Below are 16,923 nucleotides of genomic sequence, written 5' to 3' on the forward strand. Positions count from 1 at the left end.
AAAAGTAGTAAATATGGTAGAAGAACAAAAAATCACTGAGAAGAAAATAAGGACACGTGTCACATATATAAATATAGGCATTTACGAAATTTTCACAACAGAAGCTGAAAAGAGAAAGAAAAGTGGATTTTACTGAAAAACCAAAAAAGAGGACAGGTGTCACTCGTTTAAATTGGGGTACTTAGGTAATATCCAGAAGTCATTGTTTTCTTATATTTTAGAAGTAGATGATCAACTTACTCCTCCTAAAAGTAGGTTCATTGATGAGTTACAGAAGAAAAACCGAAAGTAAAAGTTATATCATCTTATTAAAAAAAACAAATAATAAAATACTTATGTAAAAATAAGAAATATTTTAAGCATTCAATAGAAAACAAAATTTATTATAATTTAATTAGAAATGTCAAATTTATGAGATACTTAAAAGTAAAAATTAATTTAGCATACATTTAAATCAATATTTTAATGAATTACTATATCATTTACCATATAAACTTTGAAATAAATAATTCATTGTATTAATATTTTACAAAATTAGAAATTCAATATTTGATTAAATGAAAATCACGTGTTAATGCATTTGAGGTTTTCTATTTGAAAACATAATAAGTTGACCTTTGAAATTAATAGTTTACTTGAATAACATTTTAATTAATGATTGACCAAATCAATATTTGAAATTAGTATATTTTAAAATTTTATTAAATTAATATTATTTTAGCATACATTAATTTTTTGTATTTTAAAAATATTTTATAAGCTATGATTTTAAAGCATATACATTGTTGTGAAGAGGAATGAAAAAAAGAGGTGAGTAGGGTGCAGGATGTTTTACATATGCCATGAATTTTGACCATGAACACATGTACGTATAATTGATATATCTAATATGACATTATCCAAAATTGATTCATGGTTAATTGATTAAAGGAATCAAACCACAACCACTTTTCTGAATTAAGAAATTTGAATGTCTATAATTTGAATTTGAATATTAAAGCAAGTGAACACAAGTAAAACGATAAGAAATGAATAATTTTACATAACTTCGTTTGTCATACGGTTTGAAGAAAAAATAAAAAGTGAAAACAATTTAGGAGCAACGTGTTGATGAAGGTATGGAATGAACTTGCTGGAAGGGGCAAAAAGTGTATGAGTCAACACTGCTCTTTCTCATAGAGATTCCACATGCAATGCACACACACACATTTTCTGTATCTTTCCACAGATAGGGACCCTCTTCCACCAATCCTACCATAATTATTGTGGAAAAACCGCGTCTTTGGACTTTGAAAAAGGAAGAGAAGAATTTTGAAAGGATGTTTGGAATGGGCACTGATATATATATGCATTCCAACCAAATGGCGATTGCATTATAAGAAATAGATATTTGAATATGAATGAATGAATTATGAGAAAGTGTGTTTGCAGTTTGGTGCTTATGGCCTTCTGTATGATGCCTGAGCTAGCATCTCCCACCATCCCTCCTTCTTCCATCAATCAGGAACGACAGGCTTTGCTCAACACCGGTTGGTGGAATGATTATCGAAATATCTCAGACCATTGTGATTGGGAGGGTATCTCTTGCAATGAAGCTGGAACTGTTACTGCTATTACGGATGGACGATTCCTTCATCAAAAGAATTGCTTTGGATTGAGAAGTTGAACGTCACTGCCTTCCCCAATTTAGTCTCTCTGTCTCTAACTGGAATGGGTCTTAGAGGAAGCATCCCCACAGAGATAACCACACTTACAAACCTTACTTATATTGACCTCTTCAACAATCATCTCCAAGGTAAGTTGTTGCAATTCTATTGATTGCATTATCCCTTACAAATCCTGTCACTGGAGAATCTAATTATCTCTTTCTTCCTATCGTCTAACTGCAGGTTCAATGCCACCCCAACTTGGCAACTTGACACAATTGCAAGTTTTATCTCTCTATAAAAATTCTCTAGTTGGTTCAATCCCCTCTACATTGGGTAATTTGAAGAGTTTGTACGCTCTCTATCTTGATTCAAACGATCTTGAAGGTAGCATTCCAACAGAAATCGGGAATTTGACAAAATTACAACAATTATCTCTCTTCAATAATTTACTCACAGGTTCAATTCCTCCTAATTTGGGTCAACTAGAAAGCTTGACAAACTTCTTTTTTCAATCCAACCAAATTATCGGTGTTATACCGGTAGAATTTGGAAATTTGAAAAGTTTACAAAGATTATATCTCTCAAATAATTCTCTCAATGGTTCAATCCCTCCTACTTTGGGTCGTTTGGGGAATTTGAGACATCTCTTCCTTGATTCTAACCAAATAGAAGGTCACATTCCAGAAGAATTAGGAAATTTGTCCAAATTGGAAGTTTTGCAACTTTCTCATAACAAGATTTCAGGATTATTACCTCCAAAACTTTTGCAAATGGACAAAATGTCCTCTCTACATCTCTCATCAAATCAATTATGTGGTCGGATCCCTTTAGAAACCATGAGATGTCCCTATGCTACGATAGTTGATTTGAGCCATAACTTATTTAATGGAAGCATAACCTCTCAATTTGGTTGTGTAAATGACCTTAATCTTAGTCATAATTTTCTTGTTGGTGAGATTCCATTATTGAGCTTTGGACCTAGTCGATTAGATCTCAGTTATAATAATCTCTCAGGTAAAGTACATAAGGAACTTGCTAGTCTATCATACATAAACCTTTCGTACAATTCCTTTGATTTCTCACAAAATCTTGACTCAGTATCAGAGGTACCAAACTACTGTTTTTTTCATGAAGACTCATTAATTAATGATCACCACATGCCCAATTTCACATACTGCCACTTGCTCCACCAAACAAATCCTCAAACTAGGAAAAGTAAGCCCGTGATCATGTTAATTGTTCTTCCTATCATTTTCTTCATTCTTTTATTACTCCTTTCAATATTATATTTCTCAAGAAGTAAGCCTAAGAAAAAGTGTGAAGGAATAGCAACAAAGAATGGAGACTTGTTTTCTATATGGAACTATGATGGTAAAATTGCATTTGAGGATATCATTGAAGCAACTGAAGACTTTGACCTCAAGTACTGTATTGGGACTGGCGCATATGGCAGTGTTTATAGAGCACAACTACCCAGTGGAAATATTGTTGCGTTAAAAAAGCTCCACCGTGTGGAATCTCAAAACCCATCATTTGACAAAAGTTTTCGGAATGAGGTGAAGATGTTAACAGAAATCCGTCATAAAAATATCGTAAAGCTTCATGGCTATTGCCTCCACAACCGTTGTATGTTTCTTGTATATGAATACATGGAAAGAGGTAGTCTATTTTATATTTTGAATAACGAGGTTGAAGCTGTGGAGCTGAATTGGAGTAAGAGGGTGAATATCATTAAAGGGATAGCAAAGGCTTTATCCTACATGCATCATGATTGCAGCCCACCAATTGTTCATCGAGATGTAACAAGTAGTAATGTTCTATTAAACTCACAATTAGAGGCTTGTGTCTCAGACTTTGGCACAGCTAGACTCCTTGATCCTGATTCTTCAAATCAAACCTTGGTAGTTGGGACCTATGGCTACATTGCCCCAGGTGAATGTCATTTTCTATTACAAAAACCGCAATATTTTTTATAAATGGCGTAATAATATATTTTGATAAGTTGAGTTAACTTTGTTTATTTCTTTGTCAACAACAGAGCTTGCTTATACATTAAGAGTGACAAAAAAATGTGATGTTTTTAGTTTTGGGGTGGTGACTATGGAAACATTAATGGGAAAACATCCTAGAGAGCTAATATCAGCTTCATCAAACCCAACTACTCAAAATATGTTGGTGAAAGATCTCTTGGATTCACGTCTTCCTCTTCCTCTTAAGAAAGATGCTCAAGATATAAATCTTGTGATAAATGTAGCATTATCATGTCTGTGCTTGAAACCAAACTTGAGGCCATCAATGCAGCAAGTGACTGAGAAACTCTCTAGTTTCAAATTCCCATTAAATTTGCCTTTCCATGAAATTTTCATCCATCAAGTGATGAGTCAAGACATATTTCATCTTTCATCCAATTTTCAAGAATGAAGTCTAGTGAGCCAAAGTTAAGGGAAGTAACAATGTTTTGCATATTTAGACAAGTAAGAATTTATCCTTCTTTAAATGCCAAAAATTTAGGTCATTTTGTTTTTCTAGTTTACATGAACAATTTCTTTGGTACTTTTGGTTTACCTTTATTCATTTATAGTGTGACCAATCATGTGATCATTTACCTTTCTCGTAATAAGATTTCAGGTTTAATACATCCAAGACTATTGCAATGGCCACAATATCCTCTTTTAAAAGCTCCATGACTTTTTCCTCCACAATCAGTGCATGCTTTTGGTCTATCAATACATGGAAAGAGGTAGTTTATTTTATATTTTGATCCATCAATTGATGAGTTCATACATAGGTTACCTTTCTTCGAAGTGTCAAGAATGAACTCTAATGAGTAGTAGTTTACGGATGTGATAAGACTTTGCATATCAAGAACAAGTAAGAAATGTTCCTTGCTTGAATGCAACAAAATTCATTTTTGTATTTTTGAGTTTACATTATCTTCCCCTTTTGGTTTACCTTTATTTCTTTATAGCATGAAATTTTTATGATCTTGTAGAGAGTGCAATTATCTATCTCCTAATAACTAATCAAGCTACACACTAATTTAAATATAAAATCATTCACCACAAACTCTAAGTTCATCTTTATGTTGATTAGAAATTGAAGTAGACTAATTTATATATTACGACAAAGTTGATGATTCATTTTGACCGGTTACTAAATTGCATATAATATATTTTAAAATTGTATTCTAGTGATGATTAGCATTAATAAATGCTGAAAAGCACTCATACAAATTTTCTTGTCGTAGTAGCCTATGTCTTAAAAGGTGTCAAAATGGTTCAAATCCATGAGTTGACCTAAGTCATCATTGGTTCGAGTTGGGTTAAGTTGAAAAAAATATAATTTGTTTGAACCCAGCTTACTTAGTTTGTAGGTTAAACTAGTTTATGTCAAGTTGTAGGTATGTTGATATTGTAGAAAACAAAGAAATATATGAAAAATGAGATTGTATATTAGTGAGTATATATAAAATGTTACAAGAGGTGTGTTATATATATACACAAAGCTAACCCTAGAAGCCACAAGTAAATGGGCATAAAACATAGGCCTATGTATGCTAACATCCCCCTCAAACTCACAATGTTATGGCTAAATGTATTAAGAGTTTGTCAAATAAAAATAAACGAAAGCATAAATCAAAAACTTTTGTCAATTTACAACCACTATAATTAGAAATATCATAATTGTCAAAAGTACTTAAGACTACAATAGACACTAAAAATTTTAAATGAGATGCAGACACATAAACGAGAATGCCACAAATAAAAAAAATAAAGAAGAAGACCAACGAAACGAAGATAAATGTGCAATAGAGGTTGCAACTATTGATTTCTTGAACTGATTCAAGACATAGAGCTAATACTAGTATTTCCAAAAGTCCAATACCAAATGCAAGAGTGCTTGAAGCACAAAAAATGTTGGAGTGTTGGTTGCACCAAATGCAGGGGTGCTTGTAGCACCAAATGCAGGGGTGCTTGTAGCACCAAATGTAGGAGTGCTTGTAACACCAAATGCAAGAGTGCTTGTAGCACCAAATGCAAGAGTGCTTGTAGCACCAAATGCAGGCTGAGATGATCTTTACGAGTTGTCCTAATAAATCGAATATAAAACAGAAATGCGAACCACACAGCGGAAGCACGAACAAAACATAATATGATCCCAATATTAGATGATTACACAGCAGAAGCAACGAACAAAACAAAATATTATCTCAATAGTATATGATTGCAAATACCTAGTGAAATGCCTACTGAATTGCAAAAAAGGCTTAGGGTTCAGGGTTTAAGGTTTAGGAAAGAGATCTACTACAACAATCCCTTCTCAATTATAAAATTTGCGAAAGAGACTTAGGACTTAGGGTTAAGGGCTTCGGGTTAAGGGTTTAGGAAAAAGAAACTATTGCAACAATCCTTTCTCAATCATACAATTTTCGAAAGAGACTTAAGGCTTAGGGCTAAGTAAGGGTTTAGGGTTTAAGAAAAAGGAACTACAATAAGAATCCTTTCTCAATCATAAAATTTGCAAAAGAGACTTAGAGCATAGGGTCAAGGGTTTAGGATAGAGGAACTAATGCAAGAATTCATTCTTAATCATAAAATTTGTGAACCAGGCTCTTGATAACATGTAGAAAACAAAGAAATATAAGAAGAATGAGATTGTATATTACTGAGTATGTATAAAATGTTAGAAGAAGTGTGTTATATATACACACAAAGCTAACCCTATAAGCCACAAGCAAATGAGCCTAAAACATGGGTCTATGTATGCTAACATATATGTAATCCACCAACAACCTTTCACATCTTTTAATCATTTCTTTATTATAACTATTTACTACTAGTAATGTAGGTTGACAATTAGATAGTTTTAAAAATTAGAGTATTGTTAAAGAATGTTTGAATGCTTTAAATGCGTAATTTATTTATTTTGCCATTTATATTATAGGTTGACAATTTGATTTTCACTTATATATTTATATTAATATGTGACAAAATAGGTGAACATTTTGATTGTACAATTACAAATAGATGATAAGATAATCTACTTTAATTGTACTACAATAAATATATAAAATAAATCTAAAAAAGAAATCATGTCAATCTGCCTAATGCATAAACTTGTGGTAGATTAAGTCGGATTACAAAATTTCTAATCTACCAATAAGTAAATCAGTTGAGTTAATTCAATTTTAGTTTAGCATGTGGGAATTAGAATGACTCACTTTGAAATTTGCCACTAAATTTTTCCTAAAACAACAAAAATTTGAGACAACAAAAGTTTATACAGAAACCACTACCATAAAAGATTGTTGTCCTCATTTTGAAATAATTACTCAGGTTACAATAATTTTGAATCAAATCCAAAAGGTTGAGTTAGAATTAAAAAAAAAACAATTTCAAATATTTTAAAGATTTAATTATCTTTTATTTTCTGTAATATGTAGTTTTGGTTTTGCTTCTTATAACTTTTGTCTTCTTTATTTTTCTAAAATTAAAAATTATTGTTTTGATCGCACTATCACACTGTTGATTTGTTGAGCGAGAAGTCAAATAATAATTTTAAGTCGTGTCTCTAATTAAACAACAAATCAAGTGATAGTCATGAGTAGTAAGAGTAGACAAAAAAATTCAATTTTCATGATCCAATCCATTTTTTCTTTGATCTAATGCATTTAATATCCATTTTATTAAAAATTTAATCCATTTAAAATTCATTTTATTGGATGTGGATATCAATCTGATATACATTTTATATATTTTATGGATTGGATATTCATTCTCTAAATCTATATTTTCAAAATGGATATCCAAAATATCCAATCCAAATTTTCAGTTTATATTTTTTGTTAGGTTAGACTAAAAGTTGAAACAAACTAGCCCAAATTTAAATTTATTTTATGAAAAATAAATTTTGAATTTTGAACTTGATCCAAATATTTGGATATGGATTTAAACTTGATCCAAATATTTGGATTTGGATTTTAAAAAAATTCAATCTTTTTGGATCTAAAATGAATGTGGATTAGATCATTAAAAATCTAATTCATGATCACCCTCTTAAGTAGTATATACCCTTTAGAAAAAGCTTTTTAAACTTATATAATTTGTTATTTATCTATCTAATATGGATGTTGAAGATTACAGTTAGTTAGTGATTTTGAATTTTAAAAGGATGAAAACAAAGAAAATTATTTTATTGACATTAAAACCTTTTCTTTTGTATTTTGTAACAATTATTTCATTTTTTTTAAGGGTGACTTTGTTTATAAGGATTAAAAATCAAAACTTTCTTAGGAATTAAAAACCAAAATAATAGGCCTATTTCGAAAAAATAAAAGTTTATGAGATACACACGCATCAAATGATTGTATACTATTTTAACGGTGTTTATTTTTTCACCACCATAACTTTCGTTTGCACCTCATATAGGTTGTAAAATACCAAATTACACTTAAAACTACTGTTATTCATTGTTCTCTTTCTCTTTTACTACTCACTTTTTTCTCAATCTCTACTCCAAATTTTATTCTTGGGAAATTTTTTTGATTGTATAATTCAATAAATACTTTCGATTTTTTAGATTGTGTATTTTTAGAAAGTTTAGATTCTTAATTCAAAAGTTTTTTTATTAATATTATCATACTGCACAATTGAAAAGGTAAAATTGACTAAAAAAAAATCAAAACTCAAACAATTGCTCACCTTCGTTTCAAATAGTGTGTCAAAATTTATCTTTCACCACCACCACATCCTCGGTTAGCCTTCAAAATATATTATGTTATATTAAATTTTTTTTAATATATTTTAACATGTCAAAATTAATGTAAATCGGTGTGTGAAAATACAAGAGAATAACAACACAATAAATACAAGAAAAAATTCAAATTTTCATTTTACAAGCTTAACATCACTGGTAATTTATTTTTAGTTGATTAACATGTGCTCTTCTAAAATAAGTTATTTTGCCTATAAAAATAGAGCGTATTGCTTAAGAATTTATAGATTCTAAAATAATGGAAAAGTATCAATTTAATGAATAATATAGAATAGTTTAATAAATAATATGATTGTTAATAAAAATATGTTTTTCAGACATTTTTTTTGTTTTCCAATTTGGTTATATTTGTTAACATTCCTCCAACACAGCCAAACATTTCACAATTCCTTTTAATATTGAAAAGAAATTTAAAATTGGCCTAAGTTATATATACAAGCACCAAAAGCATCTTAACAAAGTTGATCATTCATGGATCGTTCTATGTTTGCAAACTAGTTTCGAAAATATATTTTAAATGGTGAAAACTAGGAATGGCAACGGGACAAAGACGGATTTCACTATTTTATATTTATCTCCATAAAAAAAAATATATCTTCATTCTCATACCCAAATCCAAACGAGTATTAAACTTGAGTCGCATCTTTATCCCCACCGAGTAATGGGTATATTATACACATACTCGTTTTCTTACTCTTTCAATATTAATTAATTAATTTTTATAAAATTATAAAAAATTAGAATAAAGACAACATAATATATCAAATATTCAATATTAAGAGGAGAGTTATTTCTTCGATATAAAATATTTAGAAAGAAATTATAATTGCATACATTTCACATTACAATACCAAATAAAATTGCATGAAAACCAAAATATTTATTAAATTTGCAAATATTAGTGAAACATAGTTGATAAAATTTAAAAATATTTTTAAAAAATAAAAAAGAAAACAAATATTCAAATTAAAATAAATTTTAAATATCTGTTTACTTCAATTTTTAAATTCTAATTAATCTCTTTTTTATATACTAATAAAAGTTATAATACATCACTTGATCAAAATCACGCAAAGAACAAATATTAAACTAATAATAATACAAATTTAATGTAGATATTGTATCTTTTGAATTTCAATATATGTTAGATGGTGATAAAAAAACATTCATGAAAATTACATTAAATTTTTATATTATAGTAAATAAAATTTATTTATAAAATTATAGTGACAAAATTATAGCATGATTATAATGAGTTAAAAAATTAAAAATAATTATATAAAATATATCAAAATAGTATTCTACATGATAACAATAAACAAATAAAAATATTTAAAAATTATCAAATGTGTGTCTTAAAAATAATTTGAGAGACTATTGAATAAAAATGCATAGAGGAAAACAAATGAATAATTAAGGGTATGATAAGATGAAAAATACCTCTAAGAAAACTTTTCAAATATCAACATAGTTAATGGTTGAGAAATAAGGAAAATTGTTTTAGCGAAACAAAAAAATTCTTCAAATGAAACAACAATTAATAATAATAATAATAATAATAATAATAATAATAATAATAATAGAGTAAAGAAGATAAATTTTATATATTACCTAGTAAAGAAAATGTTTATGCTATTAAAAACATAAATTGAGAGTCTTAAATATATATATATATATATATATATATATATATATATATATATATATATATATATATATATATATATATATATATATATATTGGAGATAAGGATCATAATAGGGCGGGGGCGGGAACGAGTTTGGCTATCCCATATCCATTTCCATAGAAAAAATTCATCCTCATGGCCCATACCAAAATCCAACGAGTATTAAACTTTTGTCTCATTCCCATCCCAACCGGATAATCCTCGTGCCCATACTCGTACCCGTTTTCTAACTGTTTTAATATTAATTAATTAATTTTTATAAAATAATAAAATTAAGGTAAAGAAAATATAATATTGTCAAATATTCAATATTTAGAGGAGAGTTGTTTCTTCGATATCAAATATTTAGAAATAAATTATAATTGTATAAATTTCAAATTAGAATACCAAATAAAATTTCATGAGAGCCAAAACATTTATTAAATTTGCAAACATTAATGAAATTTGTTGATAATATTTAAAAATATTTTTAAGAAATATAATAAGAAAAAAATATTAAAATTAAAATATATTTTAAATTTTCTTTTACATCAATTTTTTAAATTATAATGAATATCTATTTTAAACATTAATAAAAGTTATAATACATCACTTAATCAAAATTATACAAAGAACAAACATTAAACTAATATTAATAAAACTTTCACATAGATATTATATTTTTTGAACTTCAATATAAGTTAGGTTGGATGGTGATAAAAATAAATTAATGAAAATTAAATTAAATTTTTATATTATAGTAAATAAAATTTATTTATACAATAGTGAAAAAACTACAGTATGATTGATAATGAGTTAAAAAATAAAAAATAATTATATAAAATATATCAAAATAGTATTCTACATGATAAAAATAAACAACAAATAAAAATATTAAAAAATTATCAAATGTATGTCTTAGAAACAATTTGAGAGATTATTAAATGAAATTGCATAAAGGAAAACAAATATATAATTAAGGATAATATAAGATCTAAGAAAACTTTTCAAATATCAACATAGACAATGGTTGATAAATAACCAAAATTGTTTTAGCGAAACAAAAGAGTAATGAAACAAATATTAATAATAATAGAGCAACGAAGATAAAATTTTTATATTACTTAGTAAATGAAAGACTTATGCTATTAACACACTTATATTGATAGTGTTAAGCATATCAAGTGAAAGGAAAATATACAATAAATAAAAATATTAAAAAAGAATAGAAATATTCAAATGTGAGACATAAAAAATATTTAATTGATAAGATAAAAAATATATTAGAGATGCGAATGAATTTCATGACAAATTGAACAATTAGAAGAAATAAAAAATACAAAGTGTTTAGTAATATATATATATATATATATATATATATATATATATATATATTAATAATGTAATGTAAATGCGGAGTTTAACTATAAATATTTTAATAATTTAAATAGAAACGAGTATTATAGTAGGTATGAGGACAGGAACGAGGCAAATATGTACATCACTATACTCATCCCCATACTCAATTGAAAAAGTTGAAGATTTTCCATACCCATACCCAGTCAATGCAGTGATTTCCCGTCAAAATGGGGACGGCTTCAAACAATACCCACGAGGGCGAGTTTATTTGTCATCCCTAATTGGAGATGCGAATGAATTTAATGACAAACCAAACAATTAGAAGAAATAAAAAATAGAAAGTGTGTACTAATATATATATATATATATATATATATATATATATATATATAAAGATTACTTGATTATGTGAATATTTAAATAATTTAAGCGAGGACGGGGATATGACAGGGAAGGGTATTACGGGTATGGGGACGGGGACAAGACGGATGTATGTACATCCTCATACCTAATTGAAAAGTCAGGGATTCTCCTTACCCATATTCATACTTAGTCAATGCAGAGATTTTCTGTCAAAACAGAGACGGGTTCGGGTAATACCCACGAGAACAAGTTTATTTGGAAAGTGAAAACCACATTGGCTTACATGAAATTGATGTAATCGTGATATAATCAAATTAAGGAATCTACTTTTTATATCATCGATTATATATGCTTAATAGATATACAACATATTGTCTCTACTATATAAATTTTTGAAAATTTTTCTCTATGTTTTAATTTTTTTTTTATAATTTAGAGAATATATGTGTTACAAATATACTAGTAACATAAGTTAAATATGTTGTAATATACCTAGGCGGACCAAGACAAGTATATGACCAAGGTCGCATAGGCATAGTCTTGCTAATAAAATTAGCAAACTGAACATAGCGGTTCAGACTGTCCACGGTAAAGGACTATGCATAACAAACTGGTAACACCAAACTTATAATGCCGCAAACAAGGTCCCTGGTGCCAACAAACACTAACTCAGGGCCTAGGTTTAGCCCATGCCCATCTAGGATCCAAATAATGGCCCAACCCATAAGAAGTGCAGATTTGACTTTTTGAGAGTCATTTTACTGACTTAATCGTCGGAACCCTCTCCGTAGGTAACTCCTTAACGGTCCAAGCCGTGTACGCTATCAGATGGCATTTGGAAACCGAGAAAGAGCCAGCTCGAGAGGTCAAGAATTGAGGTAAGGTGTTGTTTGGGTCCCTAATATCTCTTATTTGTCTCCGTAGAAACATATGTATATTACATAAAATAAATATATTTGAAATGTATAAGTTGAATAGAATTTTAGGAAAACGTATTTTAAAAAAATATTAAAAATTCAAATATTTCTTAAAAGCTTTATTAGATTTTATATATATTAAAGTAAAATTTTGGAGAAATAAACTTTAGGAATGTAGGTTTAAAATTAAAAAAAAATAGTAAAACAATTATTTATTTAAGTTAAATTTCGGTTAATATAGTTATTGTTCCTTTGAAATAGATCAAGATAGTTATATTATTGGTGTATGGTAGACATTTGATTCTAAAATTAATAAATTGTTATTCAGTAAATAGTTATCCAGCTATGATTAAAAATTGTTATATTGAGATTCAATATCTAAAGATTGAATATTGATTGTTGTCGTTGGCCCGATTAGATAAATGTTAATCTTCTAACATCAAAACTTGCATTAACCATTTAAAGGATTCCACTAATTGTCTAGTATTGTTTAAATTGGTTGGTTGTTGTATAAAAAAATAACAAAAAAAAAATATTAAAAAGATTAAGTTAACTCAAGTTTTCTCAACGAATTCCATTCATGATTTGACACAAAATTGTACCTACTAAAATCTACAACAAGGATTAAAATATAAAAACATTAAAGGAGATTTTAAAGTAGTAAAGAAAAAAAAATAAAAACATGTGTAAAAATAGGTTATTGGCTATCATATGATCAGTGGCGGATCTTGATCAAAATTTCTGGGGAATCAAAATAATATAATTAAAATTTATATATTTAACATTATTGTCACTCATTCAATGAAAATAAATAATATTTTAGTATAGCTATAACTATAAAACAAACTACACTATCTAACGAATTGTCCATTGTTTTTCCATATTCTTGAACTTATCAAATAATTCAATCATAACAAAATTTGTTAGCTATTTTTTTTTCAATATAAATAACCATATTATTTACAAAATGTTCATTGCACATTAGGATTCAAAAGTTGCATTTCATTTCATTTCATTGTTATGCGATGAGCAACCATATTGTCATGTTTTGATCTTCACTCCTCTTAAAAATGAATTTATTTTTCATCAATATACCTATTTAAAAAATAAGTTTAAGACTAAAAAATAATTTATTATAATATAATCAATAATTGAGAAACATAATTACTAAAATAATTATGATAATCAAGTCACAATTAAAAATTATCTATAAAAAATCATATAATACATTACTTGCTTTTCTATATTCATAACAAAAAATAAATATACAAAAGGGTCATAAGATAAAAAAAAATAATCCTAAATATTAAACATATTTCACTACCAAGTGAAACCGAAGATTTTTTTTTTTAAGAATGGAAGGAGAAGATATAAAAGATGAGGAATTGAAAATAAAAGTTATCTTAATTTTTTTCTTTATTATATTTGATTTTATATTTTACAATTTATTAACATTAAATGTTATACTCTATAAAAAAATAAAAAATACCTAATTTTATTTTAATTAACTTTTCAATATACTACTATCTAATTTAAAAATATATATAATTTAAAAATTTTAAAAATAAATGGTTTAACAAATGTTAAACACATAATTTTAAAAAAGTTTAAAAAATTAAAAAAAAATTGAAAAAGTTTGGGGCTGTGGTCCCTGCCTGCTTCAAGATGCTCATATGATTATCATTAATTTAATTTATAAACAAATATTTCCAATTAACTAAATAACATCAATTAATTTGCTCTCCAAGATTTATCTTTAAAATTATATCATTTGTCTTTAAGATGGTCTCTAAGAGTATCTCATGTAAGAATGTCCCTTTAAATCTCGTGGGTAATATAATCTTAATCAATAGTTTTATCTCGTAGAAAATCCAACTCAACATCCAGTCTAGTAGTTTTACCTAAACATTCATAACTTTGGCTATTTCTGCATAGTGATACTCGAATTGCTCCCTATATTTCACTAGGGGAAATTTGAGATTTTTGTTACTTCTTATGCGGGTAAAAGAGGGTTAACAATAAATGACAATAAATGAGCTTAGTCTTAGTAAAAGTTTTCTTGTTCGTAAGATTCCATTTCTTTTTAAAAGGAGCTCCATACTTAGCTGATTACATCTTAGTTATAATAATCTCTCACGTAAAGTACACAAGGAACTTGTTAGTATATCATATATAAATCTTTCATACATTTCTTTTGATTTCTCACAATTCCTTGACTCAAAATTAAGGGTGTAGACTATTATTCTTTTGAAGAAGACTCATTAATTAATGGTCACCACATGTCCAATTTCACATACTAGCACTTGATCTACCAAATCGATCATCAAATTAGAAAAAAAAACTTAATTACTCGGATCATATCCAGTTTAGTTCTAAAATTTTAAAATGGTACTCACTTTTAAGTTTGTCTCAATTTAGTACCCAAATTCGTAATCTGCATCAATGTAGTACCCTCAGTTAAGTTTTCCCAAACGCTGTTAAGTACCTTGCCACGTGTCAGCCTCTGGTTTTTTTAATTTTTTTTGAATTATTTAAAAAAAAAATTGTCACGTGTCAAATCCTTGATGTGACATGTGGCATTGTCAATGACACGTGGCAAGGTACCGCCACGTGACAAGGTACCTGCCAAGTGTTATTATCTTGATTTCAACTTAGTCCCCACATGTGTCTAATTGTTTCAATTTAGTACCCATATATGTTTATTTGTTTTAATTTAGTACCCACTCTATTCGTTTCAATTTTGTCCGAATATTTTTTTACAAAATACAGAAATATTGTGTCTCCCTTAAGACCAAATTTATTATTTATATAAATGTTATATTTATATTTGTTATTAAAAATGACTTATAAAATTAAGTATTGAAATTTATATTAAAATTAATAGTAAAAGTCATGAATAACAAATTTACCAAAACTTGTTATTCATGAGTATAACAAATATCAATGTAACAAAACATAAATATGTTATTCATCACTTTTACCATTAGCTTTAATATAAATTTCAATACTTAATTTTATAAGTCATTTTTAGTAACAAATATCAATATAACATTTATATAAATAATAAATTTTGTCATAAAAGAGATACAATACTTCTCTATTTAAAAAAAATATATATTTAAACAAAATTCAAACAAATAGAGCAGGGACTAAATTGAAACAAATAAACATATATGGGTACTAAATTGAAACAAATAGACACTTGGCAGGTACCTTGCCACGTGGCGGTACCTTGCCACGCGTCACTGACAATGCCACATGTCACATTAAGGATTTGACACGTTTCAATTTTTTGTTAAATTCAAAAAAAAAATTTAAAAATTTAAAAAATTTAAAAAAACCAGAGGCTGACACATGGCAAGGTACTTAACAACATTTGCGAAAACTTAACGGAGGGTACTACATTGATGCAAATTTCAAATTTGGGTACTAAATTAAGAAAAACTTAAAAGTGGGTATCATTTTGAAATTTTGGAACCAAACTGGGTATGATCCGAGTAATTAAGCCTAAAAAAACAAGTCAATGATCATGTTGTTTGTTACTCATATCATTTTCTTTGGTATTTTAGTATTCCTTTCAATATTATATATTCTTGAGATGTATTCCTAGAAAAAAAAATGTGAAGAAAATATCAACAAAGAATAGAGATTGCATTTGAGGATATCATTGAAGTAATTGAAGACTTTGACCTCAAGTATTGTATTGGGACTAACGCATATTGAGCACAACTGCTTACTGGAAATACTATCGTGTTAAAAAACTCCGTCATATGACAAAAGTTTTTGAAATGAAGCAAAAATGTTATAAGAAAAAAGAAAATAACAGAAAAGATAGTGGAAGGAAGGGGCCCATTGAAGTGGAGCTGCATGACAAGGCATTGAGGAGAAGCACACGTGAATGGAAGGAAAACGTGTATTTAAAGGAATTCATTCAGTGGGAGAGGCACATGTCTGGTATGCAATCCTCTCTGTTAACTGTTTCTGCTCCTTCTCTGTTGATTCTCTCTCTTTATTCTAAACAAATTCTATTACTCATTTCATCATTCCCTTTCTTCAGGTATTCGCATTGAATGTTAGGAATTCCATTACTTGTGGCTTCGTTATGTTTTTGATTTTTAATTCCTTGTAAACCAAACTCCATCATTTCAAATTATGTTCGCAACTTCATTCACTGTTCCATTGGGTTTTTACTGT

General features: G+C 27.8%; 1 pseudogene; it reads left to right on the forward strand.

Annotated features, from left to right (window-relative positions):
- The first annotated feature begins 1,310 nt into the window (after window positions 1–1,310).
- Window positions 1,311–4,867, forward strand: LOC114166348 (annotated as a pseudogene).
- Window positions 4,868–16,923: the final 12,056 nt, after the last annotated feature.

Source organism: Vigna unguiculata, chromosome 10 (genome assembly GCF_004118075.2).
Source record: "Vigna unguiculata cultivar IT97K-499-35 chromosome 10, ASM411807v1, whole genome shotgun sequence".
NCBI lineage: Eukaryota > Viridiplantae > Streptophyta > Magnoliopsida > Fabales > Fabaceae > Vigna > Vigna unguiculata.